Source organism: Seriola lalandi, unplaced genomic scaffold, assembly GCF_002814215.2.
Source record: "Seriola lalandi dorsalis isolate HSWRI2012SDOR001 ecotype SW California unplaced genomic scaffold, Sedor1 jcf7180002054579, whole genome shotgun sequence".
Lineage (NCBI taxonomy): Eukaryota > Metazoa > Chordata > Actinopteri > Carangiformes > Carangidae > Seriola > Seriola lalandi.
This window is the reverse complement of record NW_019525132.1, coordinates 2,248,399-2,276,008: the sequence shown is the minus strand read 5'-3', so window position 1 is coordinate 2,276,008 and position 27,610 is coordinate 2,248,399. Positions and strand designations below refer to the sequence as shown.

The window sequence follows — 27,610 nt, the reverse complement described above, 5'->3', positions numbered from 1 at the left end:
CGCGAGCTGTTATCTCTGTCTAAATCAGTTGTCTGTGCCATGACAAAAGAAGGGAGCTTGTTGAGTATTGGCACACATCAAAGAGAGGCAGAAGAAAACTCGAGCTGGCTAGCGCGGCGCACCGGGGCAGGCGATGGGCTTTCTGCAGATGAAGCCGCTGGAGATGGCAGTAATAGAGAAGAGCACAGAGGGAAAGAGAGGGGAAGCCCTCGGTGGGACAGAAAGCAGAAGAGACCTGCCTGTTCGCTTCAGATGTGGTAAATGCTGGCTCCCTGTAGACTCCATTAGAGCTTCATCTGGCTCCCACATCGGGGGGTGGGGGGGTGAGAAAAGGAGAGGAAAGCAAAAAAGGAAGGAGGAGAAACAGGAGTTAGAAACGAGAGGAGAGAGAAGACAGAAAGATGAGAGAAGAGAAGGGAGGAAAAAGACGGAATGTTGGAAACACGACAAACACAGTTGGGGGTTTCAGGAGAGTCCTGGAGTACACATGTCACTTTTAACCCTCTTTTCATCCATTCAATGATCATAGTTTCTCTCCCCTGAACTTGATGCCATTCATACCTCTGATCAGAGAGTTGCACGGCAAAGCAAACTTAAATATGTTGTGTATGTGTGCGCAAGTTCTGATAAAGTTGCTGCTGTCAAAACCAGCTATGCTTGCAGAATAAAAGCATTGTTGAACTTTTGTTAAAACTTTTGGCCTGAAGGCAAAATGACATGAAGGTTCACTCAAATTCAACATAACGCCAAGCAAGTACATTTATTGCGATGCAAACAGGAAATGAGGGGGGGAGCGAGAGAGGGAGGTTTGACATGCAACAAATGTCCCTGGCTGGAATCGAACCATGGACGCTGCAGTTATATGATATGAGCCGTAAGCATGTGGCTACCAGGGGGCCCATGTGTTTCATTTTTAAGAAACAGGAGGTGGACTGTGCATAAAAAGTTAAAAAAGTGGATGTAAAAGTTTAACTTGCTTCACTGTAAAATTTAGACTATAACACGTCAAACTTGTGTAAAGCATAGGAGCAAAAACTGCATATGAATGTGTGCTGTATAAATGAAATCAAAGATTGAATGCAAACAAACAGCCTGATTTTTTTATAAATGATTTTTCCATCTATTGTGTCAAATCCAGGAAGTTTCCACATGTTACTTCTCAGCTGGTCTGGTGTTCTTATCATGCTTTTAGCTGAGCTTGTTAGAGTTAACCCATAACACAGAACAACAATAGTTTACTGTCAGATGGAACGTGCATCTCTGCTGGTGTGCAGAGCAATGTGAATGTTGACTTCAAACTGATCTTTACAGGTCAAATATGACATTTTTCCCACATTTGAATGGTAGTTTAAATAAGGACCTATCAACAGGTGGACCTACAGAGATACAAACTTGTTCTTGGGTGTGTGTGTGTTGCATTGGATATTTCATTTAAACACATTTGTGTGTGTGCTTTTGGACAGCATGCATTTGTAAGCTGCTCTCCATCATCTGGTACTTCCGATTTTCCCAGTACTCCCATTGGACATCACCTGCTGCATGGGAAGCCGTCATGTCCTTGTCACTGTCACTGTCAGGATGAAAGCAAGTGGCTAGTGCTACATCTTGTGGCACATGGCTGTTCATGCCATCCCCAGTTCATCTGCCAGAGTTAGGACTTTTATTGTTGCAAGAAACGTGGATAAGTTCAGAAAAACACATAAAAGTAAAGAAATCAACAATGTAATTAATGTAACACAGTTCCCTGGATGTGTTTTATCCCGCAAAAGAAACATCCTCTTTCTTACATTGTACAAGTGTTTTTTTTTAGCGTGTGAAGACTCGCAGATTTTCGTCAATCGTGTAAATGAGAAAAAAAAAACGTGTGGAGGTAAGCACTGTGCCTGACGAGACATCAAGAGACGACAAGGTGCCTCTAAATCCGCTGTTTCTTAAACTCTCTTTTCAAGCAAAAGTGCCACTTTGACAAGTTTAAGGAGAAGCGAGGGAGATGATCTGTGCATTTTGAGGTCACAGGGGAGGGAGGTGCTCACTGTTTTACATCCTGTTGAAAAGATTAGACTCAACTCTCACCTGCTGGAACGACTTCACTTTCACTCGGTGAGGATGGGTGGGGGTGCGTGTGTGTTCTTGAACTTCCAGATGTCTTCCACATTATAAAGATGAGTGAAATCCTTCAAAGTGGGGACATTGTGCTGATCTTCAATTCTTCAAGGGGTATTTGAAGGTTAACGCTTGAGTACATGGTCAATATAAGAACAGTCTGCAAAAGTAAAGTGAATACAGAACATGTAGTTGTGTCTAGTGTGTGTGTGTGTGTGTGTGTGTGTGTGTGTGTGTGTTGTGGGGGAGTTTAGGGAGGGGCAGAACAGGGATCATGAGTGACTCCAGGCATCCAGCCACATCTGACTTTGATTAATTGGCCTGGCGTTCTTCCGTCTCTCCACTGGGCAACCTGACAGAAAGGTAGACCACAGGACAGCACAACACCACCAGGGATGATCCGTCTTTTCGCATTCTTTTCTTTTTTCTTTCTTTTTTTTTTTGTCTGTCTCGCTCGTTCTCGGGCTCGTTCTCTATCCCTGTCATTGTCTCTCTCTCTCTCTCTCTCTCTCTCTCTCAGCTCGCTGTCAGCAGGTGAAGAAGACACACTCCACAGAGCTTTGCCACGTTAGCTCAAATCACTCAGGCACACCCAAAATGACTCGCCACGGTGGTGTTGTCGGTGGTGGGGGCTATAATGCAGTTCATTGTTTTCTGACAGAGATTCAGGATGCACGCAACTTTCCAATGGGAGAAAAAAAAAATGTGAACATGGAGGACAGTTAAGATCTCAACAAGTGCTTAAAGATGTTTAATTGTAGAAACCATATCTGTAAAACACATATGTCACTTTTGTCAAACATTGCAGGATCGGCATGTACTTTTTTACACTTTGTCATCTGGCAGAGGGGAACTTTGTCCTTTTCTTACCTCTGCTACAAATGATTAGCGAACACTGGTAGAGTTCGCTTTCAAGTGTTAGCTTTTAAGTGGCCTTACAGGAGTAAAATCTCAGAGTCTGATGGTGAATCAGAGTCTTTACTTTCCTGTCTCTAAAGTTCTCGGTCACGAAAAGACCAAACTGTTAACACTTAAATCAGAGGCGGAAGTACACACCTGTCGCAAGAAGAATAGCACAGATTTTCTCCACATCCTTAAATGTTTGTATTGTGTGCATTTATTATCATCAGACGGCTCAATTAGCATGCCATGTATTGCGACAGTTTAATAAGGAGAGAGTATGAACTGTATCGTCTCCATCCAGCCCAAGTGATTCCACCCGTTCAGTAAACAGGTGCTCTCTGTGGGAGAATGTCAGGCAGAGTTTGTGTAGACTCTAGTCAAGCTAATGGGAGAATCTTGAAGGGATTGTAATTGCAGCAAAATGGAAGATTGAAAGAGAAATCTGCACCGTGGAGCCACTTCACTTTACCTGTGTAGTGCTTTTTATTTTAATTACTTGGTATTTCTACGATCAAGTGAGAGCTTCTGCTGTTGATTTTGCCATCTGAGGTTGTCAGAAAGTCTCTACTTGGTGAGACAGCAACAGTGCTCCAAGTGGAAAGAGTACTTACTGAGGTATGGAGCAAAATATGCCAATTGCCAGATGTCAGACTGAAATGACTCAGGCACAATGAATCTTAATAATTGTCCATTAAAACATTGAAAAGTATAGGAAAAATTGCAGGTTCAAAAGTTTTTGCCCTTTCATCTCAGTTCAGTGTCGGCTAACAAGGGGTGTATATCGAATCTTAAAACTGCCCAATATTGCTAGTACTATTATCATCGACTCTATAATAAAGTTCTTGAATGGATTGTTATAACACACTACTAAACACTGCACTGACATTATTTGAAAGGCTTTAGTTCATTTTTGTGGCAATGCAAGTTTATAACTTAAAAGCTTTTGAGAGTGATGCTATATCATCTTTTTAAGTGTCTGATGATGCTGATAAAGACGATACAGGTAGTAAGACATTTTAGTTAAACATGCTGATTTGAAATGTGGTTAATCTGCATATTTAAAACCACTGGGTTAAACTCTGAATTAGAGAAACCGAAATTCCAGGTTTAAAAACGACAGGCTTGCTGATTGGCTGAAACCATCACTGGTAGTTTCCAGTATATTAGCCTTTCAGTTCCCGACAGGGGCTACATGGTGTTAACATGCAGAAACAAGTGGCATGTATGACTGCCAAGTCTCCCCTCTCCCCTCTCCCTCCCTCAACACCTCTTTCCCCTCTTCCTCCCATCCCTTCTACCATCAGTGTTTAACCCCGCTCAATTTGCCCGTCTGCATGAAACAATACTTGTGATCAGCGCGTGTAATGGCACCTTATTAACCCCAATTACCACAATTAAAACCCTGCTGCCACTGGGCCCCTTTCAAGTCTTAATTAATCAGATGGCAGCGAAGAGGCCGTTTGGTGCCCCCCCCCTCCTTGTATGCACGACATACATACACACTCACGCTGGCACTCACACACACCTTCTCCCCAGCCTTGACCGACCATGTGGCCTCGCTAAAAAGCACATCTGGCGGAACAAAACGTCTCCATGCTGGCAGACAAATGCCTCCACTTTACAAATGAAAGGCAAGGCTCTCTCTTCCTCTCTCTTTCACTCTCTCTCTCTCTCTCTCTCTCTCTGCCTGTTTCTCTCTCTCTCTCTTTCTCTCTTTCCATCTCTGTGATGTGGGTATAATGAACGTTACAAGCCCCCTTGGCACAGTGCCTTATTGGGAGGGTTTGGAAAGCTGCCCAGTTTGTTCCTCACTAATTGCTTAATTGATGCATTGTTTTTACTGATGATACGGATTTGCCTCCCCCCCCCCCCCCCCCCCTCCTCTTCTCTTTTCCCTCTCTACCGCTGCACATGGATACAGATACAAAAGGAATTACACCCTATTAGCAAGTCATGGTCTCTTTCAGCAGACTGTATTAGAGACTTAAAACCATTGTGACGGCTTCCCTAATTGAGCACAACCACTTGATGTAACATAATGCCATGTAAATAAAACCACTTCCCCCTCCTGCTCACGTCTCATAAGCAGCCGCAAGAGACAAATGAATATGTAGCTGCTATAGTACTAACAAGAGACTCTTTTATAGCCATTGCAGAAATCACTTAGATCACATGGAAAGAGGCCTTTATTTGTTGTGAGGGCATTAACTCCCATTACCTTCATGTGCTTTCCTCCACCAAAGCAATAACACTGCAGACTGTGTGTATGCACGTGTGTCCAGTCAGTATAAATAAATGGTATTTAGTTAGTGAGCTGCAGTTGTTGGGGAGTTTAATTAGCAGGTTAAGGGTTAATGAAGGCCTCTTTTGGGAAAGAGGATTGTGGTAGTGTTGCTCAGGAGAATACACACACTCTCAATGCATTTCTCTTTCTCTCAAGATGTCTTTCTTTCCTCCCAATCTCCTGGAGTGTTTCACTTCGACTAATGCAGACACAAGCGCACGCACTCATTCACTCAGCATGTGCACGTGCACACACACAGCCCTCTGCATATTCCAACTGATGTCTAGGATAAAGAGGATGTTTTCTCCTCCATCCTCCGCGTGTTTGTCCCTGGCTCCGTCAGAGAGGGAATGCTCTCTGACGGCTTCCTGCCAAGAGGGGCCAGGAATCAGCTAGATGAAGGAGTGCCTGGTCCACTGAGAGATGCTGAAGACACAAACACGCGCACACACACACACACACACACACGCACGCACGCACGCACGCACGCACGCACACACACACACACACACACACACACACACACACACACACACACACACACACACACACTGCGACACACACGGCCACAAACAGGAATGCTTGTACACATACACATCGTGCACACAAAAACACATATACAGGTACAGGCACATATGTACACACGCACACACGGTGAGACATGAACACACACACACACACACACACACACACACACACATAGACACACAAACTTCAAGGCCGCAGAGAGAGTGAGAGAGAGTTGGATGTTATTTATTCATCAGTCTTTCTTGTAGTCAGGAGGCAACAAGCCCCCGGAGCTGTAAACACACAGAGACACAGGCCTCAGTGAGCTCCAACCCTGGGAATAACAAGTGGTCCCCACATACAAGCATGCACACACACATGTGGGATGCCTGCACAAACACATACACACATGTGGAGTGTCAGAGCTCTGACATAGCAAAGACAAGACAACATCCTCCCTGGGACTGAAAGAAGACAAAAGCATGCCACAATGCAAGACAGGGTCTCCACGATCTAACCCGCGTATGTAAACCGCCATTACACCATCACAAAAGAACAGCAGACTTGATTCTGAAGCATGATAAATTGATTTTTGTACTTTCATACTTACTTCTGTTGAATATTAATTGAATCAGGCGGGCAGGATGGGAAAGGAGGGAGGACAGGCAAGGAAATAATCGGAGTCTAAAAGAGAAAAAAAAAAAAGAAATGTGCTGAAGGAATGGGATCTGGCATCCCTGCGTAAAAATAGCATCCCCTGCAAACACATTTGCTATTATCTCTTTGGTGCAGCGCAGAGTAGCACAGGCTGCACCCTGGCCCCCCTATGGAGCCAGACGGCAGCATTTACATGAAGCCTGAGCAGGAGAGAGGAAATTACAACTATTGTGACTTGCCTTTCTACAGGGTTTATTGCATTATCATAATGTGGTGAGAGATCATGATGGCTGTGGCGTCATCTGACATCTGTGGTGTGAAGGAGAAGGCTTTGGCGTCTCTGCATGGAACTTCAACTGTGACTCTCTGTCTTCCTGGTTTTCTTTCGCTCATTCATACTGTTCTTTCTTTCTTTAAACCTTTATAGAATTATTTCTCACTGCCAGCCTCCTTTTCTATATGTGTGTGAGAATCATCATGAGCAGGCCCGCCCAAGTGGGCCACACTGGGCCAGAGGAGACTGTGGTAGTCAGATCTACAGGGACCTGCTCCAAGCAGATGTTCACTACCCCTCTGAGTGTGTTTGTGTGCACTTGGGTGCAGTATTCCTGTATCTCCCTTCTACAGTATGCATATTTGTATGTGTGTGTGTGTTTGCATTCCCCTATTTAAGCAGCTACACATGCCATGGCATTCCGCTCCACTTTGTGATTTCTGCCACTTCAAGCACCCTCTCCTTCAACGCTCTGTGACCGAACACCTGCTGTACAGCAATCTTTTAATGAGCAATCCACCTGAGAGAGGACGAATGAGGAGCAGGAGGAGGAGAAGGATTTCATGGGTCTTTATTTTTTCTTTAGCGGTGCCACCTGTGCCGTGTTAAGAGATGTAAAGCGCCATCCCTCTGTGGAAGTGTGCGTTTGGCTTTGATTAGCATTGCAATCACACCACAGACGCAAAAAATAAGTGATGCATTAGCAAGAGGAGGCACACATCCAAACATGCCCCCCACCCCACACACACACACACACACACAGGAGACTGTCCTCACAGCACACATGAGCTGTCTATTTACCATTTTCCATACCGAGTTGAAAAAAAAACAAATGGGTGTCCTCCATAGCATGCTACCTCGGAGAGAGTACCCACTCTTTCCATTATTCTCTCTCATCTCCTCTGCTCTCCTCTCGTTATTTTCACTTCTCACTCCCTTAATATTACTCCGAGTGTGTGTGTGTGTGTCTGGCTACAAGTATGCATGTACTTGAGTGCGTGTGTGCGTGTGTGTGTGTGTGTGTGTTTCTAGATTGTGGGTGTTTGGGCAGTGCTCAGTCTGAGCAGTGAGGAGGTGATTTGTAGCCGGGGCCTCTACTACAATGCTCACTTCAAAAGCTCCTTCAGGATGCTGCACACTCTTGCGCTCACTCGCACTCTGGGCCCAAATCAGCGGGTGAGTTCCTGCTTTGCGCGGCATTAACCTACCATTTCCCTCATCCTCCTCATACATTATGTCCTTTGAATTTGTGTACCTAATTAGACCTTTGGGTTTGCTCAAGCTGCTTGTCTAATTTATTTGGCAAGCATTCACTGAGGTACGTGCACTTTTTGTCCTCTCTCTGCGTCAAATAAATGCTGGGCTGCTACTTTTATAAAGAAGGAGGGTTTTATGTGCTTTTTCTCATGTTTCTTCTCGGCTGAGAGAAGAGATTTTTCCATGTGAAAAAGACAGTTTTGTTTTGTCTTTACCTGTAGCTAAAATCAGCCTGCTCTTCCTTTGAAATTTTTGTTTTAACTCTGCAAAGCACAAAATGAAAACAAGTTTTCTCCTGAAGCGCCAGACAAGCTACAGTTTCTACAATATATCACATCTTTTCTGAGATTCGCGAGTAATTTCTTTGACAGTGAAAATATTCAGACTGACACATTCATTGAATGTAGCCCCAATACTCTGAAGACTGATCAAATAGGCTGATTTTATTTGTACATACACCATTAAAAGCCTCTGTGGAGATGTTTTCTCTCTTAAAGGAGGGGGGGGGGGCGGCAGCGCATCCCGCTAGTGCAGTTTTTACAAACAGTCACAATCAATTAGCAAACCGGATCGGGCTAAGGCACCATTTACTTCCAGATGAGGATTTAACTGCACATGAGAGGGGAAATGTTATGGATTGTGAAATATTGATGGTGTTTGTGTAAATGCCTTTGCTTATGTCTCTTTTAAACTGTTTATAAATTCTAATGCGGGGCCTTTGGACTCCTGCAGTTTGGGTTTGTTAGCATTTAATGCAGAAGGGCGGGGAAGCGATGAGCAAATAAGCAAAGGCCTGCAGAGATTGCTAAGTCGGGCTCTGAAGTGCAAATGAGCTTCTTCCTCTCTCGGTTCTAGATATTATTTTTTATTACTCACTGACACTGAAACACGGGACATGGGAAACATGTTTATTTAAGATAATATTAGCATCTTCGTCAAAGCTATGGCCAATAAAAAAGATTTCTCCCTATAAAGCTGAGGTGCTTAATTAAATTAGATCTCAGTTCTGCTAATTCCTTGTTGTGCCATTAGCACTGTATAATATCACTGGGCACCATAGCTCACTAATGACTTGAAAACCCAAACAACAAAGTCCAGATGGAAAAGTCAGACAACTATGTGTCATGAGACAATTATAAAAAAAAAAAAAAAATTACTTCCAGCTGCTCAGCTGACTAACACACTGTGCAACGTTTGAATTAACAGCCCGTCAGTGTTTATATTTGCGCAAATCTTTGCTGGAACGTTTCACCTTCTAAAAGCCACTGGCACAGCTTGACCATCTTTTTCCTCTCTGCTGGAACAGCTTTAGTCGAGGCCTGATTAAAAAGCACAGACATTGGCTGTGTCTTCCTGGGAGGTAAGAGCTAGCTAGGAGCCTGGCTGGGGCCTCGGGGAAATAAAGATTTGGATCGGGCTGATTTGAGTAGATGAAGATAGTGTGGTAATTACAGGCATCCCAGATCTCAGCAGTAGATATAGCAAGCCAGGCCCAGAGCTTATGGGAGTGTGATAAAGATGGAGTCCTGCGTATTGGCAGGCAAGCATGGTGGATGATGAAGGGAGTGGGGAGTCATTCTGTCACTGATCCACAAAATCACATGAAATAGGACCCGGGGTAAGTCACTAACTGCATGACATCTCCTGTCATGGTACCAAAATAAATGTATGCCATTTGACACAGAAGGAAGTGGTTGCTCTCTATGCATTACTAATGTGATTATGATTTTGAGTATTAGCTTTTTGCTGCTGTTATTAAAATCATATTAGCTGAGCCACATTTTATTCAGTTTTACAGCTTTGTCTTTACTCTTGTTCTCTCTGTCTTTATTTGCATCTTTCCTCCGTTCTCTCGCTCTCTCTCTCTCTCTCTGTGCTGCTTAAAGTTAATTTATATACAAATCTGATGAAAATGATAAGGGAGAGAATGATTATTGAAGGAGAGTAATTTCACCCACTCCGGTGATAGACACTAATAGGACTCCATTGTTGGTAGCATTTAGCCTGTCCTGATTACCTTGTTTTTCATGGCTGCATCCTGAGCCGGGTCTCCATCCCTCCAAACCTCCAGCCCTCCATCCCTCCTCCTGGGTGACATTTCAGACGGGGCCCTGAGGGCATTCGGAGGGGAGGCATCGAACAAGGTAATTGCGGCGAGGTTTCCCCTCACTAAATTAACCTCTGCTCGGAAATTTATTGGCCAGCCGCTCTCCAGAATTATTTAAACTTGCCGTTATTTCTGTGTTGAGCAGGCAGACACTCTGGCTTTGTGGGGTTTATTTATATATATATTTTTAATTTCTTGTCTTTTCGTCTCTTTACTCAAAGGTTTGATTATGTAGAGATGGAGGATGTTTTGGGGAAATGACAGCAGCCAGTAATTCATTACAGACAGACCCTTGCTTTTGGAACATTCTTAACTGCTCACCTGTGGAAATATACATGAGGTTGCGTAGTCTTGACGGCTGGGTGAAGTCAGTGCGCTCCCAAGGGTCAAAACCAGGGCACAATACAGTGCTTATAGAGTCGCTAATGCATGCTGCTCGGGAAGAAAGCCAAAGGAATTTGTCTTTTTTTTTTTTTTTTTTTTTGCCATTTCCCTTCTCTGTTTGGCTGCCTTGTCCCTCCCATCTGAACCTGACTTATGACTTCAGTTTAATAGTTGTAATAATACTGCTCATTATGGCCATGACATTATACATTCCACCATTTCCCTCCATTGCTCTCAGAATAGCTGTGTTTTTTTTTCTGATGATAGGAAACCCTGGAAACAAAGTGTGCAGTTTCACCTGGACAAAGGTTTAGTAAAGTGTTGACTCCCTGCCAGAAACACAACTGGCACATTTGTTAGATTTTCATAACTGTCATTACTGCACACCTCAAGAGTCCGACCACACGCACGCAGCCTATAAGGTCTGAATGGGTGCCTTTTATGGCACATTAGAGCAACTGTGTGGAAATCAAACGCGCACGATATTAATATTTAAGAGGAATATTAAGGCATGTCAAACCATTAGGAACCATGAACTTGACCCTCTCTAAACTTTCCTGGCCACTGTTTTAGATTGGTTAGAAATAAATGGATATGCTGGAAACCTTTTCGGCCTCCTTGTGTCCGCTATATGGCATATTAAATTATCCTGAGTTAAGTTATAGGGGCTTGACTAATGTTAAAATGTCTCTTTCGCTGGTTGTGTAACTGAAATATGTCGACCGGTTCTGAATAAACATCAATCTCTGTGCCTGTGCCTCTAGACGAGATGATTGGCCAAATCGTAAAGCGGAGACAGCTTGTGGGGTAATGTCAGCTCGGGCTGGGACGGACAGTCAGCGCATCATGATTTACATTGCATCTGGCATTTTGGCCAACCAACGGAGGAGAGTATCAGTCAGATTTATTTGACTTTTCTTTCCTCTCTTCCTCCTCTCATCAGCTCTTTTCTCAGCTTGCTGACAGGCCCTCAAGTCATTCTAGTGTATCTACACATGTAAAAGGCTCTTTTAAGGAGAGAGTTAGGAGGTTGCACTCTCTCTCTCCTTCTATCTGTCTCTGTCTCTCATTGGAGCGCTGCCAATTTACCGGCGCAGTCCATGACGAGGAGTACAGATAGGAGATGGAAGACAGGCAGTGTCAGAGACAGGCAGTGTCAGAGACAGGCAGTGTCAGAGACAGGCACTCACCCCTCTGACCAAGGCTAGCTTGTTGTCTGTACGTGCAGCACAACCATTTGCACATTTCCCTTCGCTACCTTCTATCTTGCATTCACCCACCCAGCACCTCACGGCCCCCATCCCATCATCCCTTACCGCACCAATTTGTGAATCAGCTTATGATAATGGCCCGATCATAACGGAGCAGGCCCCCATTGAAATGAGATTGGCTGCGACAGTGCTGACCTTTCGGCAGAGGCAGGAGTGGTAAAGCGCCCACACCGTAACAAGGTCTGTTGAGTAAGCAACTTACAAGGCAAGGTTACTGCTCCTGGAAAAATGTATGAAAGAAATAGGAGAGAGAAAGAGAGAGAGAGTGTGTGTGTGAATAAGAGACAGTGTCCTGATTGTGATTTCACAAGTCGATTAACTTATTTAAGTGCCGTGTGTGTGTGTGTGTGTGTGTTGTGGATGTTCTGCTGATGCAGGTGGTTTTAAAAGCGCACAGGACACTGATGGCCGGGCGGGTTGATGCAGATGATCTTTACGCATCAGATGGAGAGGCATCAATCTCAGGTGAATGGCCCTGGTCCTTGCACCGATATCCACCCCTTTATCCACTCGAGTAAGAAGTGCTGTACATTCAGAACAGCATACAGCCATGTTAGGGTTAGTCATGCAGAGACTATACATTTTAACATTTGCCATAGTGTATTATGCGTGCGTGTCCATGTGTGCGTTTGTGAGCGAGAGCTCTTTCCTCTTTGTTGATTTGGGGGCACACTCACTCACTCACTCACTCACTCACTCACTCACTCACTCACTCACTCACTCACTCAAACCATCCTTGCAGATGTTTGGGCCCTCCATAAATAAAACAGCTTCCTTTGGCCTTGCTGACAGGACCAGTAATGGAGTCTGCATCACTGGTCTGACTGATTGACCAACTGACTGCCCACTTTTTTTTTATCTAACTGGTAGAGCATGAGGCAGCCACATCACTTTTATCTAAGGCCTGACAACAAGTAAGGGCAGCTGCCGATGACTGTGTGTGTACAGTGTGTACCAATACCTGTGTTTGTTTTTTTATGTATCTTCATGCGTCACTCTGTCTGTTTGGATGCATGCATGGATGTGTGTGCCTATGCACGCGTCTGCCTGTATGATGACACAAAAAGAGGTGAGGGGTGCGCACGATCAATCTTCATTTGGTAATTTATGAAGGCGTCCGCTTGTCATGTATCCAGCGGTGTCTGGTACAACTCATTCTGCTGTGCTGGAGGGGGGAACCCCGGGGTATCTGCACCTCCTGTCACCTCCCCTCCCTCCTCATCGCCCTCTCGTACAGTGCCTGCTGCCGTCAGCAGCCCAGAGGCATAGCACAGAGAGCGAGACGCAAGACGAAGTGAGAGAGGAAGCCAGGCGGGATTAACCCTGTGGCCACCCACGGCAGGTGCTGAGGCAGCCACGCGTACAGCCTCATTAAGGAGAGGGAGAGAGGGCAGCGTGGCAACAAACACAAGGGGGAAGTGCGGAATGAATATACTGTACCTACTGAACACAAACACACACGCATCTATTAAACCTCTGTGCCGTGCCTCAGAGACGGGCACCTATGTAGGTAACACTTTTCTTTGTCCCCTTATTTCTCACCCCCCATCGTATCCCCTTTCCCTGTTTCTCGTTCAACTCAACTACCAGTACGACTTTCTCTCCGGGATCCACTGCATTGTGTCCTCACTCCCGCGGCTCCAACTCTCTCCAGCACTCTTCTCCCTGAGTGGGCTCATATTTGGGGTTGGCTCAGTCTGGCAGGCAGGCATGTTAGGCCATGGGCACCTGGGCGTGATAATTGTTGACACTTGGTGTTCCGGGCTCACAGGAGACGACATCAGATGGTAATTTGGACAGGGAGCACAGCACTCGGACCAGGGTGAATAGGCAACAATTAGACCACCTAATTAACCTAAACACAAGGGACTTTGTGTCAATGTGTTTGTGTGGTTCTGAATGCACATATATTTCTGTGCGCACACACCCAAGGTGAGTTGCATTGATTTTATCTAAATGCTGACTCTAGTTTTTCATAATTTTGAATCCTAATTTTGGTCTGTCGTATTTCGTGGGCTGAGCACGTCTTCTCTCAAGTTCTGCATGCCTTTGATGGGAAGTAGCTACTAAATGCAGTACTGCAAGAATCTTAGTTCAGGCTATTACTAATAGTTTCAACATTAGTCTTTTTACATCAACACTATTTAACTCAAGTATGTTAATAAGGCTGGAGAACTGTCCTCAATCATTAATCATGTAAAAACATAGGAATTTGAAAAAATTCACTTTGATCCTGTTGCGTTAAACTATGCTTGCAATTCTTCCTAGTTGCTCATCCCACAACCCATTTCATCGCCATTCACTTTATCAGTCGATTAAAGATTGAAATTTACTTTTAAATCAGTGTTTTTGAATGAGTTTGGTCAGGACAAGGATTGCGCTGGTCTCCTGGTATCTTTTTTTTTTTTTCTTCTAATTTCTGTGGATGATCCATTTGTGTGACGACATTTCGAGTGGTGAATTATTCAAGGCACTAAGCAGCACTTTGGGCCAGTTTCCCCCAGTCGGCATCTTTGATTGGGAAAACGGGGGCTGATTTGTGAACGATAGCCCCAGGGCTGCTGGCCTAAGGCAAGCTCAGGGGGGGACACTGGCCTCCGAGCCCCTCCTGGCCCCAGGGAGAGAAGGTCCGGCCATGGCCGCCAGGCCTTCCGGTCTCCAAAAGAAAGTCCTTGCCTGTCCGCCCCTATCAGCCCTGCGTCTGGAAGTGAGGTGTGATGCAGGAGCGGTTCCACAGAGAGAATCAGACGGATGAGGCACTTTCTGAGCAGCGTCTCTCCCCTCAGCCAGAGCCTCCGTCTCCCGCGGCTGCCTGGGCAATTTGTCGGTCGACCTGCCAGGAGCAGAATGCAAATCCTCACTGGAGGAGATGCACAAGGGCCTCAGTGCCTGCCAGCTGTGTGTGTGTGTTCATGTGTGTGTATGTATGTGTGTGTTTGTGGGTGTGTGTGTGTGTGTGTGTGTGTGTGTGTGTGTGTGTGTGTGTGTGTGTGTGTGGGTGTGTGTGTGTGTGTGTAATGTATCATCTGGCTGTTATAATAGCACAGTCTTTTTTTCTGTCCCCCTCTTTCTGTCTCTGAGCTAAGACACGACTCTCCTTCACTGCTCATCAACCCACCAATCCTAATTTATAGATGGGCATAAAAACTCTGTATTTTCACTCACCCTGCCCACCTTCCGCCTACCTCTGCATAGCACCAGCATGACAAAATAGGACACATGCTGTTAACCATATAAAAGTTTTTTTTCCCCTTTTCCCTCCACCTCTCTTGCTCCTATGTTTCAACTTTTCTCTCCCCACTCAGACAATAGTGCTACACATGCATCCTCCACATGCTTGTAAATGATGACTAGGTGTTCATCTGGTGAATCGACTGACCCATACCACCTGGGTCAAACTCTGGTTTTGACATGTCACAGTTTCACAGACCAGTTCAGCAAGCAGAGAAAGATAAATGAGTGAAATGCCAAGACAAGCAACATGGTGCTCTCCAGACAGCACAGAGTTCAGAGAAGTTTTCAAGGACAACTCTATACACAAGATGAAAGGGATCTTCTGGGCTCTCATCTCATCTTCACCGCTCATATCCAAATACCACCTGGCTCATTCTGTGCTGTCAGCACTTTTTATCTCAAAAATTAATACTTCTTTTTTTCTGGTCAGATAGGGGTACTTTATTCGTCGCGGTTTGCCTGGAGTTCTCCGCATCTTCGGAATGTGAAAGATTTGAAGGCATGGATAAAAGGCACTTTTCTAATCAACATTTTTTTTCCTTAAGCGCTTCTTTCTTTTTAAAAGCTGTTTTTCATTATTTATAAGTGTTCTGAAGGTGCTACTGAGCTGATTTCTTTCACGAGGCCTGATATGAGGCCGATGGAGCTTGCAGAATTGATTAGATAAGCTTGGAAATTACAATGTCGAGCACGCAGTGCTCTGAAATGTGCTCTAAAATACACTCAATGTGAATATTAATACCTAGGGCTTATAAGCACATATTTGAATGCATGGAGGAAGTTGATACGTGAAGTTTCATGAACTGTCCAGTATGCGTTGCCATATATTACTGATGAAATAAAATATTACCCCTCCTTCCTGAACGTCATTGGATTCATAGTGACGGGTGGGTAATCGCAATTTCATCATTAGCAGTTGAACATTCAGAGCTAATCTCTGTTTTACTGAATAATTCTGAAAGATGTTAATCAAACATACGAAAGCATATTTGAAATATTTAACCAAACGATATTAATGAAGATCAAAGGGTGGGCTGTTTTTAGCGGATGTTATGCGAAAGGCCTGGGTAATAGCTGGGTCCATAGGAGCACATGAAACACTTTGTCTTCTGCTAAATATTTCATGCTCAGTACCTGTTGTATGGGGCTTAATGAGCTATGGGGAAAAAAGGTGATTTATCATGCAAAGTTTTCAAAGGAAATGCAAATTCAGATACACACATACACGCGGGGACACACATTCCTTGCAATTTCTGCATACACATTTTTCCTCAAGTAGCATTGCCATAGCCACTACACATTTTCCAGGTTGAATATTTTAGCCCTGAAGAAAAGCAAACTCAAGTGAGAGCAAGAATCAGGGGTCAATGGTGTGTCTTTAAAGAAACTTTCCCTCTCTACTCGGCTCTGTTCCTCCCTCGAATACTAATATCAGCAGGGAGAGGGAGAGATGACAGAAACCTTGTGGACGTATGTGTCAGGGAAAGGCGTCAGCTCTGGGCAGACTCATGTTAATGCTCGCCCATTAATAAAATTTCTCCTACTTGCTGTCAACTCCTTTCAGCAGCCTGAGCCCCAATGTGTATTTTATTTAAAGGCTTTTTTTTATTTTTTATTGTTCCCTGTTTGTTATAGAGCCTAACATGAAAAGGCACAGGTGAGGTAGTGTTAAAACAAAAACAAAAATGAATTGCATAACAATTGAAGATTAAAACAAAGGACAGTAGTTTGAAGGATATGGAGTTGCGCCGTGTGTCTTCAGTGCAACTGAAAAAGTAAAAGTCCTGCATTAAAAAAGTCTTATCAGCAAAATACTTAAAGTATCAAAAGTAAGTTCTCATTATGCAGAATGGCACTTGTTAGTGCTATTATACTTTATAATAATGGATAGATGGAAATTGGATTATTATTATTACTGATGCATTAACATGTACACTTCAGTTTAATGTTGCATCTGGTGAAGATGGAGCTCATTTTAACCCTATTTATACCGCTGGGTGATTAAATCTAAATCTGAATCTAAACTTATTTCACAAGCTGATGATTAAATTTTGATTTGTACATTTCCCTCTGAAGTGTGAGTTTTGTGCTCAAAAAGAACACTGCTGAAGTAGTTTCATTCCACCATATAGCATTATTTTTTTTTCCTGATCGGCAATATCTAATTTAGAAGAATACAAATTTGTTCAATTCATTAACGAAAGAAGACAAACTTTTCAATCTTGTTAAATCTTGATTTAACACAAGCAGCCACACAAGACCGAAGAAAAAATCCGTGCAAGCTTTCGATGCCAACTTTTTGTACTGTACCGCGTATGTGCACATGTATTTATGTAACGGACTGAGAGAGAGAGAGAGTATGTGTAAGAGGCATCTGTATCTGGGTGGGCACATGAAAGAAAGAAGAGATGTAGTATTATCTAGGTAAGAGAGAGAGAGTGTGTGTGTGAGTAAGAAGATGGAGTGAAACAGTTGGATCCTTTCCAGGGCTACAGAGCACCGAGGCCAGGGGAAGGGCAGGGCAACAGTAAGAGAGTGACAATAGTCAGGTGATTAGAAAGACTCGGAGGCTAGGTAGACCTACAAAATGAATAACGGCGCACGCCAAACCGCGCCATAAGGCTCAATGGTTTGTGATTTGCAAGTTGATAAGACAAGAAGATTAATAATGCCGCATGATAATGGCTGGCTGAAGCTCAGCTGGGGAGATGGTAATGATGGGATATTGCTGTAGGAGCAGTTCACTGAGCCACAGTGGAGTGAGGGAAAGAGAGAGAGGGAGAGATGGAGAGAGAGACAGACTGATAGAGAGAGAGAGAGAGAGTCTGCAGCCGCATGGGAGAAAAAAAAGCACTCATCCCAATTGGCCCTTAGGATATGAGAGTTTGAAAAATGAGAATGCAGTTATCATTTTAATTAGATATAAAGTTGTTTTTTTTTTTTTTTTAATATATAGTGTGTATATATAATTTTGCTGAAATAAGGACTTCAAAGAACATACATATTTTGCAGTTCACTATCCCATCATAATTCCTGAATGACAGTTTTTCTTAATTTGGTTTTCTTTTTTTTTTTTGTTTGCCTGCCAGGTGGGGTGCTGGAAGGAGGCGATCGTGGGCTGGTGGTGTGAAGGTAAATCATTGCGCAACACCTAGACCACGCAAAAAGTTAAACACACACATAACCTACCTGGAGACGCTTGGCACAGAAACACTACTGTGTGTCCTTAATCTTGTTGTTGTTTCCAAGTGCTGGGCTCAGGTTTTATGAGTGGTGGACTCGTAGTTTTGGCTGTGGCAACGATTGTATTTGTTGACTCTCTAGAATTGGCCTCGAGTGTGAAGTCTTCAACATCGTTTTGTCCCCTGTATCACCGCAGAGGAAACATCAAATTACAAAGAAAGAGTTTTTTTTTTTTTTTTCCCCCTCATCAACACAAACATCAAATTTCCCTGAGAGAAACTGGTGTCTAATCTCCCCTGAAATTTTGACAATTTTAATGATCTCGTTTGATTGTGACAAGCTGTTAAATGCTGTGATCTATTTCTGCAGTTTCTCCGTTACATCTTCAGTACTGTTGACTTGTGTGTTTACACCTCAGACAAACATTTTGTCAGATCCCGATTCATCTTAATTGCACCACTTTGTCAGCGCCTGTTGATGATCTTTTACCGTACCTTCACTCAGTCTCGCACCAGCGTCTCTTTGTTTTTCACGGCACACATGCTGGAACGACTTAGATACTGATCAAACCGCTTTTCATCTCCAAGGAAACTCATGATTACACAATCAGTTCTGAAGCCGAGCCAGTTCTTAGAAAGGAGCAACGGACTGTTTTGGGTTGTTTTGCATATCCCAAAAAATGTTTTCATTGTTTACTTCTGCTCCAGACCGGACCAAACTTCCTTAAGCGAGAGCTCTGATGCAAAACAGGATCTTTGTACAGCCAGGCCCTCTGAGCGCACTGAAAACAATACCTCAACTTTACAGTATTTAGAAGAAGCATGAGAGTGGAGGCGATGCTCAGTGAGTGGTTTTAATTTTGCTGGTTAATTATTCAAAAAGGTTTTTGAACCAAGAAGAAGATAATTTGAGTAGGTGACAGTCAGATGGTTGAATGTCATTGATAGAATGGCATTTGAGTTGTTTGAGGTCAGTGCGGCGCCAAACGATCCCCAAACGTCCGTTAATGAGTCAATAATGGTCATTAAGACCTAATTAACATGGTGGAGTGGGGATCGGGGGAAAATTGGAACTCGAGCAATACCTCCACTCTTTCTTCCAAGGCTTAGGAAAATAAGAGATTACACAATTCAGCCAAGTGTAGGAGGCCTATTTGTGCAAGTAATCACGCTAACGAGTGACAAGTTAATTATGTGACAAGTTGTGTTTCCGAAGATCAACTTGGCTAACAGATGTTATTATTGATAGCAGTCCCCGAGAATAGCCATGGCAGATAATTTGCTCATTACACAGGATGTTAACAGCAGTTGTTTTATGATACAGTAGATGCACTGATGTTTGTCACTTAAGCGCAGATGGCAGTTCGACAACACATTACTGACTGCAAGTAGAGTGAGACTTCACCTCTCTTGTTTACATGTCAACACCTGAAGGATTCTGTGACAGCCAGTCAAGTGTTTGTTAGAGTTGTTAGAGTGAGAAATAATTTCTGAGCTATGATCTATAAAAATATGCACTAAAGAGGAAAAATGAAAATAAAAGTCAGAACCTAAATGTCAGAGTGCACCTTTAAGATCTTTTTCTAAAGGAGACCTACAGTACATTGATAAGATCATAATACTGTCAGCATTCTCCTTTCTGTTGCTATCTAGATTTCCACTTAGATCGCAGTAAGTAATTAGTGTTTATTAAGTTTCTCTGGCTCTGAGTCCGTCTCTGTTTCTCCTCTCCTTTCCTCTATGTATGTATGATGGATGTGTTGGATGCCGCTGGCGCTAGAGATCGCACTGACAGAAGGGTTGTTTGTCCAAAGTGGGATTGACACTCAGTCAGGGCCCCGCCGGTCACCCCCTATCATCGACATGACACAAAGTGGAATGAGCCACATTAGCGACATGCAGCCGCACACGTGCAGCGCCCCTGCAGTTTACACCCATTAAACGCCCATGATAATGTTCTGAGCGCCTGTGGCCCCACACCCCCCGTATTGCGGCTTCCTGTATCTCGGCGCAGTAAGCAGCGATAACTGATGACGAGGGGGAAGACGTGACAGTGTCAATAATCATAATCGTCCCTGGGCAGGAAATAATGAAGCGTATGTGCCATGTCAGCCCTACATGCCTTCAATATCCTCTAATAAAATGAAGTGGAAAAAAATTTTATCCGAGGGGGAAAAAAAAAAAACAACAATCAATAAAGCCATCTAATGATAAATATGAAATTGCCATGTGGAGTGAATATTATATTCCCTCTATGAGGATGCTGGGCAGATTATTAGGATGAAGGGGAGAAGCCTATTTGTATGTAAATGGGAGATTGATTATATTTATTTGCAGACAGAGGGGCTCTGAACAGCTCGTCTGTGAGACACACACACTCACACAAAGAAGAGTGAGAGACATCCACAGAGAGTCTGGTCATCAGACAGCTGTTTTTCTGTCTGCTCTGTGTTCAAGCCCCTACGACAGAGGAAAGAAATAATACAGAAAAGACAGAGGGAGAGAGAGATCAGTCTTGTGGCTGCCAGCTCCAGCAGAGCTCACCTCTCCAGAATATTCTAATTACCAGCCCTCCTCATTACAGATGTCATGTGAATGAGAGAGGGAGAAAAAAAGAGAAAAAAGAGAACTTCAAGCAGAGAGGACCAATTCTGTAATTTCTTAATCACTTTTTTGGCAACCTTTGCATGTGCCCTGGTTAATGCCACAAATTGAATGTTTCTTTGGTTTCTCTCTAAATAGGCTATCATGCCGTTGCGCTGGTGCTTAGCGAATTCTATTATTGTCATTTGCATAGGGGCCTTTTTAGTGGCAGGATCCTACAGAGGGGCGAAGAACAAAGAGCTCATGAGGGAGAAAATAGGACAGAAATGATCTGGCGCTGCCTTCAAAACGTGACGTCAGGTCCCTAATGAAATCTTTTGACTGAGACCATAGCAAATGGTGGAATCTATATCTGACACTTAATGGTTTGCATAGAAATTAGAGACGGAGCGCGAGCGAAGGACCCCCTTTCGCTTGATGTCCCCTGATTAATTTACAGCACTTTTGTTACATCGGCATCGTCCAAAATAAATTAACCACGCTGGAGATATCAGAAACGGGGGCAAGGAAGTGCAATTTATTAGAGAAAAAAGTGAGATGAGATTAAATAAAACACCTAATTGACAGAAAAAGTCACCAAGCACAAGCACTGTCCACCATTGTTGAGAAGAAGCGTGTGTATGTGTTTGGAGGGGGTGGGGTGGGGGGAGGCGTAAGAGGAGAAATAAAGAAAGAGCGATAGAGAGAAAGAGCTGGCCACTTGATTTCCTATGAAAATTAATCGGCTATCAAACAATCTTGGTCTGCCGAGGATGATTATACAGCAGGGGCAGCGGCAGAGGAGGCAGGGGGAGAAAGTGAGAGTAAGAGAGAGAGAGAGAGAGAGAGAGAGTGATAGAGAGGGAGAGAATGCCCTTTGTGTAGGTGAAATGTGTCGGGGACTGTCATCGTAATATACCTCAGTGAAATGAAGGTTAATTCTGATGTACAGCCTGCATGGCCATCATTATCGGCGAATCATGAAAATAAATTAAGCCACTGAAATAGATACTCCTCTGGTACGCGGCAGGGATCTCATGAAGGATGGACGGCTGAACTTTACAGATTATTATTGGGAAATAGTGCCGAATTCAATTAATGCACCTAAAAGACACCTTTATAGAGGGCAGCCATAATTTAAATGACAGCAGGGTGTAATTTTGCTTGTTATAAGTCAAATTTGCAGAGTTTCATGTTTCGTGCATTTTTCTCCTTCCCCCCCAACCTGTTTTATCCCGTTTTTTTCCCCTTTTTATTTTTTCTGTTTGCTGAGGATGTTCGTGTCCTTACTCCAAGAAAATTCCTGAAAAGAAGCAATCGCTCTCCCGTGTTAAGGTTTATGCTGCTGTTCAGCTGAAATCAGATTTATGAAAGAAATAAAAAAAAATAAAAAAATCCACTGCATTTTCACTATTGTAACCACTCTTCATCTCCTCCTGAGTCTCAAAGTATATTTACTGTAATCCTCTGCGGCAGATCCTGCATCGCCTGTCCGCTTCTCTACCTCGCCGTGCAGGACCCCCTGTGCAGACGAACCCTGCGAAGCATACAGATGCCAGAGCCTTTATGCAGATCCACCCCACCTTGAAAACTGAATGAGAGCCCAATGAACTGGGTAAATGGTTGACCTCTCACCTGCGCACAACGGAGAGAGAAGCCAGCGGCTTAATCCAGGCAGGGGTCTGACAAGCGGGCGAACACAGTCAGGGCCGTATCGCGCTGACCCTCGCTCAGACCTCCCTTATCTATTAATCTACACCTCTCTGTAACAGGGGGGTTGAATTAACACCTCAACAGGGCATGGGGCTTCTGATTAACACACATCACCCAACCAAGCCGCTGCCCGCCTGCCCAAATATAAGACCAGGAGAGGGGAGAGGCTTAGAGGAAATCTTATGCTCACATATGCAAACATTCATACATGCAAACACATAAAAACACAAACTGTCATTATTGCTCATACACACATTCACACATCCATCTGCATTTCCATAGCACACATACTTTTTTACCACCACATGCAAGGTTTAACATGATTGCTCCTGATGTTTTATTGCACTTTTCTGAATAACCTGGAAAATAATGTGCACCCAGAAATAAAATATTAGGAGAAATGTTCCAGTCTGCTGAGCTGATCTGTTGAGCAGCTCGGCATATCTGTTGTTTAATTTGACATAAATAGTTTTCCCCATCTAAACAGAGGCCATGTTAAATATTTATGTGCCTGTTTTTTATTATATGGAAGATTTGTGCGATGCAAAATAGAAACTGAACTAGATGTGTCTTTATGGCGCATGAAATATATGAATGGATTAAGGAGCAAGCTCGCAAGAATGCTGTATATTGAAAATTGTGTCATAAAAAGCAGAAGAGCAGTGCATGAAAATAGGTGGATGAAAACTGTTCATATTAAAGTTGAGAGTTTTTAAAAGTATTAAAAAAAGACAAATCCCACCACTGACTTATCCCATTCTCATCCCATTGAAGAAAGCCAAATAAGAGTAATTGTATTTGGGGGCAGAATGTAGTAATTTAGACTGTTAAAACCATTGGTGTCATCTTTATTTAATCTCACCCATGGTGAGAAATCATCTCCCCTCTTTTTCCAAAGCCAAACACACACAAATCTTCACTTCCTTCCTCTTCTCCTCCTGCTCTCTCTCCTTCTTTTTCTCCTCTCAATTTCCCCCTTCTCAACTCTAACAGTTTAAAGAATCCTTCCACTATCATTATTAGTATTGAACTCATTTCTAAATTCAGAAATTGGCCAAGGAAGATCATTCATTGCAGCAGATAGTAAAATCAATAGCTTTTGTGTCAGGCGGCAGGGTCTGTCTCTGTCTCGCAGGGTGGGTTGGAGCTGAGAGTGTGTGAGCGTGTGTGTGTGTTTGTGTGTGTGTGCGCGTGCATGCGTGTGTGTGTGTGTGTGTGAGCAGCAGAGTACAGTAGAGAGTGTAGACAAAAGGCGAGTGAAAACTGGGGGAGTGGGGCCACCTCTTGACGACATGGATACACAGTCTCACACGCACACACACGCATTTAACTGTACCTCTTCTAGCTGGGCTGCAGGTCCAGACACACACATACACACACACGTACATTTAGATATGAATACATGTCTTAACTTACACAAACACACACAATTTTACATTTAAAATAAAAATAAACACATACCGATATTTACTTATTTACTACTTAATTTTTTGTAATTCACATGTAAAACACATTTACAAGATAAAATTATGCTCAAATTTACAGACACATGTACTTAATTATTTTATTTGATTTTATGCATCAACACACATTGAATACATTTATACACACACACACACGCACTTTTTTTTTTTTTTTTTTGCAGGCGGAGCCCAGTGACGGAACGAGGACAGCTTATCCCAATGAGAGTCAAATCAATCAAGTCCTTTTAATCACCACTCTGCTTTTATAGTGTGGCAGTAATGATGGAAGCCTATGTAGGGGCAATCCCCTAAGACCCCCTCCCACAACCCCCCTATGCGGCTCAGATTGGAGCCGACACACACACTCAACTCTGATGATTTTCATTTCTCAATTACATTATCTTATTAACCAATCAATTGCCGGCCTTATCAATAATTAATGTCTCCCCAACTATTAGAACGTAGATTAGATTAAACGCCAGTCTCTTGTCTCCCCTCTTTGATACTTTTAACTGGGCCCTTCATGGCCAATGTGATTTTTACAGAATACTTAATGTATAAATAGAATATAAAATTTATATGTATTTGTAAACTAGATTACCAATAGTATATTTTTCTTCATCATTTATTGTCTGTTTTAAATATTTTATCATTACAGTGCACTAGATCAAAAATAGAAATTAAAAACATAAATTAACCAAAATATGCAACAAAAATGGTAAATTCTGTCTCATAAAATGTGTTTGTTTCTGCACTTAAGTAATTATTCCAGTTGTTTCTGAAGCACTTCCACCTGCATTTGAATTAGAAACCTTATTTACTGACTGCTGCTATTCCTTTTTGGAAATATAAGGCTTGAAGACTGCGCATCAGATTTAACGACTGGTTAAGGGGGATATTTTTTGCAGTGCAGTGCCCAGCTCAGCTCTGGCATGCGCTGCTGCTCCTCCTGACTGCCAGACGACTGCTCGCAGGGGTGTAAAGGAACGAGCTTATAGATCGATGTCTCACTCTGCTCAGCCCAGCTGTGGCTGTTGTTCCTCACACAGAGAGGCTTTGTCTGGGCTCTACAAAAAACACCCGGTAACAACTGTTTACCGTCTGCCGCCTCAGGCCTGAGCTGGGCCTTGAACTCGTTACACCTTCTGGTAGCCGCCGGTAGCTCGCACTTTGAGGCTGCTAATATGAACTGCCTCGACAAAACAGGAGTGGTCTTGGGGGAGGGTTTGGTGCTATTGAAACATCAAAATTTCTTGACTTGTATTGGAAAACCCTGGTGTGTGTGTGTGTGTGTTTGTGTGTGCATTTACAAACACGCACAAATACCTGCAGACAAGCCCACTAATTGTAGAGTGCAGTGTCATTTCTCCTTTTCTTGCTGTTGCTCAGGCATGTTTAAACACACACACACACACACACACACACACACACACACGCTGAGGGGTTCTTGACCCCAGACTGCAGGCCTGTGCAGTTGTTAATTAAAACCCGGTTCATAGGTTACACACTTGCCCACAAGGGATCATGCTGGTGTTATACAGAGGTAGCTCATAATGATTTTCTATTTGTATTGTAGGTGTCTGAGGGTATCGGAGGCTCTGCTAGGAACCCACGCACACTCGGACTGAGGTAAGATGAGAAGAAAAAGATGTGGAAATGTGGGGGAAAAGTGAGCGAAAAGAGAGAAAGAGAGGAAAGCTCGCTCGTTTTCCTTTCTCTTGGTCTCCCCTTTCCTTTTTAGCCGGGCTCAAAACATCTGTCAGCACTCAGACTCTGGTGGCGAGGAGGAGAGAGCAGAGGGCCTGGTATGCAGCAGGCCCGGCCCAGGAATCAGTGGAGCCGCTCAGCTTGGCACGGCCGCCTTGTTTATTTGCCCTGACCTTGCGTTCCCTCTGAGGTTACGGGACCTGCTTTAGTGAAAGGAGCCATTGTCCTGCAGGAAAAATCTGTTACAAATATTTACCATGGGGGGAATGCAAAGCCATGGCTCGCAGCCAGCCAGACTCGAGCTGTAAAATTCACTACAGTGCATTTTTGAATTAGCCATCTCCACCCCCTATTCCTTTTAACCAGGGTTAAAATTATACCCCAACATTTTTATTAATGAGATCACCCTGTCACAGATTATTAGTCATTTAATAGCCTTACCATCAGGATCCTGTGATTTGCTTCAGCCCAAATGTATAACTTAACATTTTAACAGAGAATACAGCATGTGTACAGGGACACTGTGTGGTTAAACATTACAGTCATTACTGAAATTATAATTCCCTTTAATTTTATGTATTTTCAGCAAACACACACTAATTTGCTTCCTGGCCTCTAGTTTGTGTACGACATCATATTTAACCACCACGTCGGTGTTTTTCCTGCAAGAAAATCTGGAGCACATCCCTGCACTACATTTCTTATTCCACAGGGTCCCCCTGTTAGGTCAGTAGTAACAAATGCATTTTCAAAAAGGCTGCATAAATTCCCTTTTCCCCTCATATGGGTTTTCTTGAAAATGCCATACTGGTTTGAGCTGGAATAAATCTGCTGGTTTCTATCACGCGCGCCTTTTCACCCTTGCAGCCGGACCAGGCGGACACCCTCACCGGCGCATTGACATGCAACAAAGCTAATGGTGGCCGGGACAGGAGGGCCTAATCTTCACTAACTGACAAGATTTAAATTGAGGAGACATCTTCCGCTGATTAGCTCCCACACCCACAATTATCCAACTGGGGTGTCAAGCAAGGTTTAACATCTCCACTGATTCTGCTCTCCTGAGACATCCGGGAGGCAATGCAATCGCTTTTAATAACTGCCTCCCTCCCTTGCTCCCTCCCTCCATCCCTCTCTCGCCCCTTCTCCTCCTTGACGCCCAATACTCCTCGTACAGCACAGCATTCCTGCCCCCCCCTCCTCTATTTCTTTTTCTCTCTGCCTCTGTTTCTCTCTCTCCTCCCCTTCCTCTTGCTCTCTCCCTCTCTCTCTCTATCTCTCTCCTCCCTTCACTCCCTCTGCAGCACCCCCAGTTCCCAGTCATTCAAGCTCCCTTCAAAATTAACCTTTCCTGCAAAAATATAATTTCTCACAAAATGAACCCCACTGAGCGATTTTTTTTTATTATCTGGAATAATTTATTCAAATTGCCCAACTCAGAACAGCAGAGCAATCTGAACACTGAGTGGACCCCTGAATTTGGATCTGTCTTTTTTTTTCTTTTTTTTTTTTTTGGTCTTTTTTTTCATCTAAGGGTAGAGGGATGGAGGGGAAAAAAAGTTTATGTACCTTGCTGTCTTCTGGCAAATAAGGGGACGGGCTTGCTTCCACCGTCTATCCCCAGTGCTCTGGCAGCAGTATCCCCCTCGAGTGTACGCCTCATTAAAATTCATCTGATCTGAATATTTTTGCAAATATGGTCTGATTGCTCACCATGACATGAAACATCCCTGTGTGTTATTTTAATCACACGCACCCCAACGGGCAACGTATATGATGGCTGTGACATTGAACTCCTCCACTGCTTGACCCCATTTTACGAGTGCACGTCATTTTAGGAGGGACTGGTGGGGGTGGTGGTGATGGTGGGGTGGTTGGGAAGTTACCTGGAATGATGGACATGCTTGATAATTCTTCCCTCTTTTTTCTTCAAATGTTCACACAGCATCAGCTCGGTTTAAAGCCCCTCTCAATCACGCTG

The 27,610-nt window shown here is 43.6% G+C and overlaps 1 long non-coding RNA gene across 1 annotated transcript in view; it reads left to right on the top strand.

Moving 5' to 3' along the window:
• Positions 1-18,070: 18,070 nt before the first annotated feature.
• LOC111663668 (uncharacterized) overlaps positions 18,071-27,610 on the top strand; it is a 27,323-nt gene continuing 17,783 nt past the window's right edge. The window contains exons 1-2 of the long non-coding RNA XR_002761401.2: positions 18,071-18,113; positions 25,499-25,551. This is a non-coding gene — a long non-coding RNA (uncharacterized LOC111663668). The remainder of the gene's footprint in view (positions 18,114-25,498; positions 25,552-27,610) is intronic.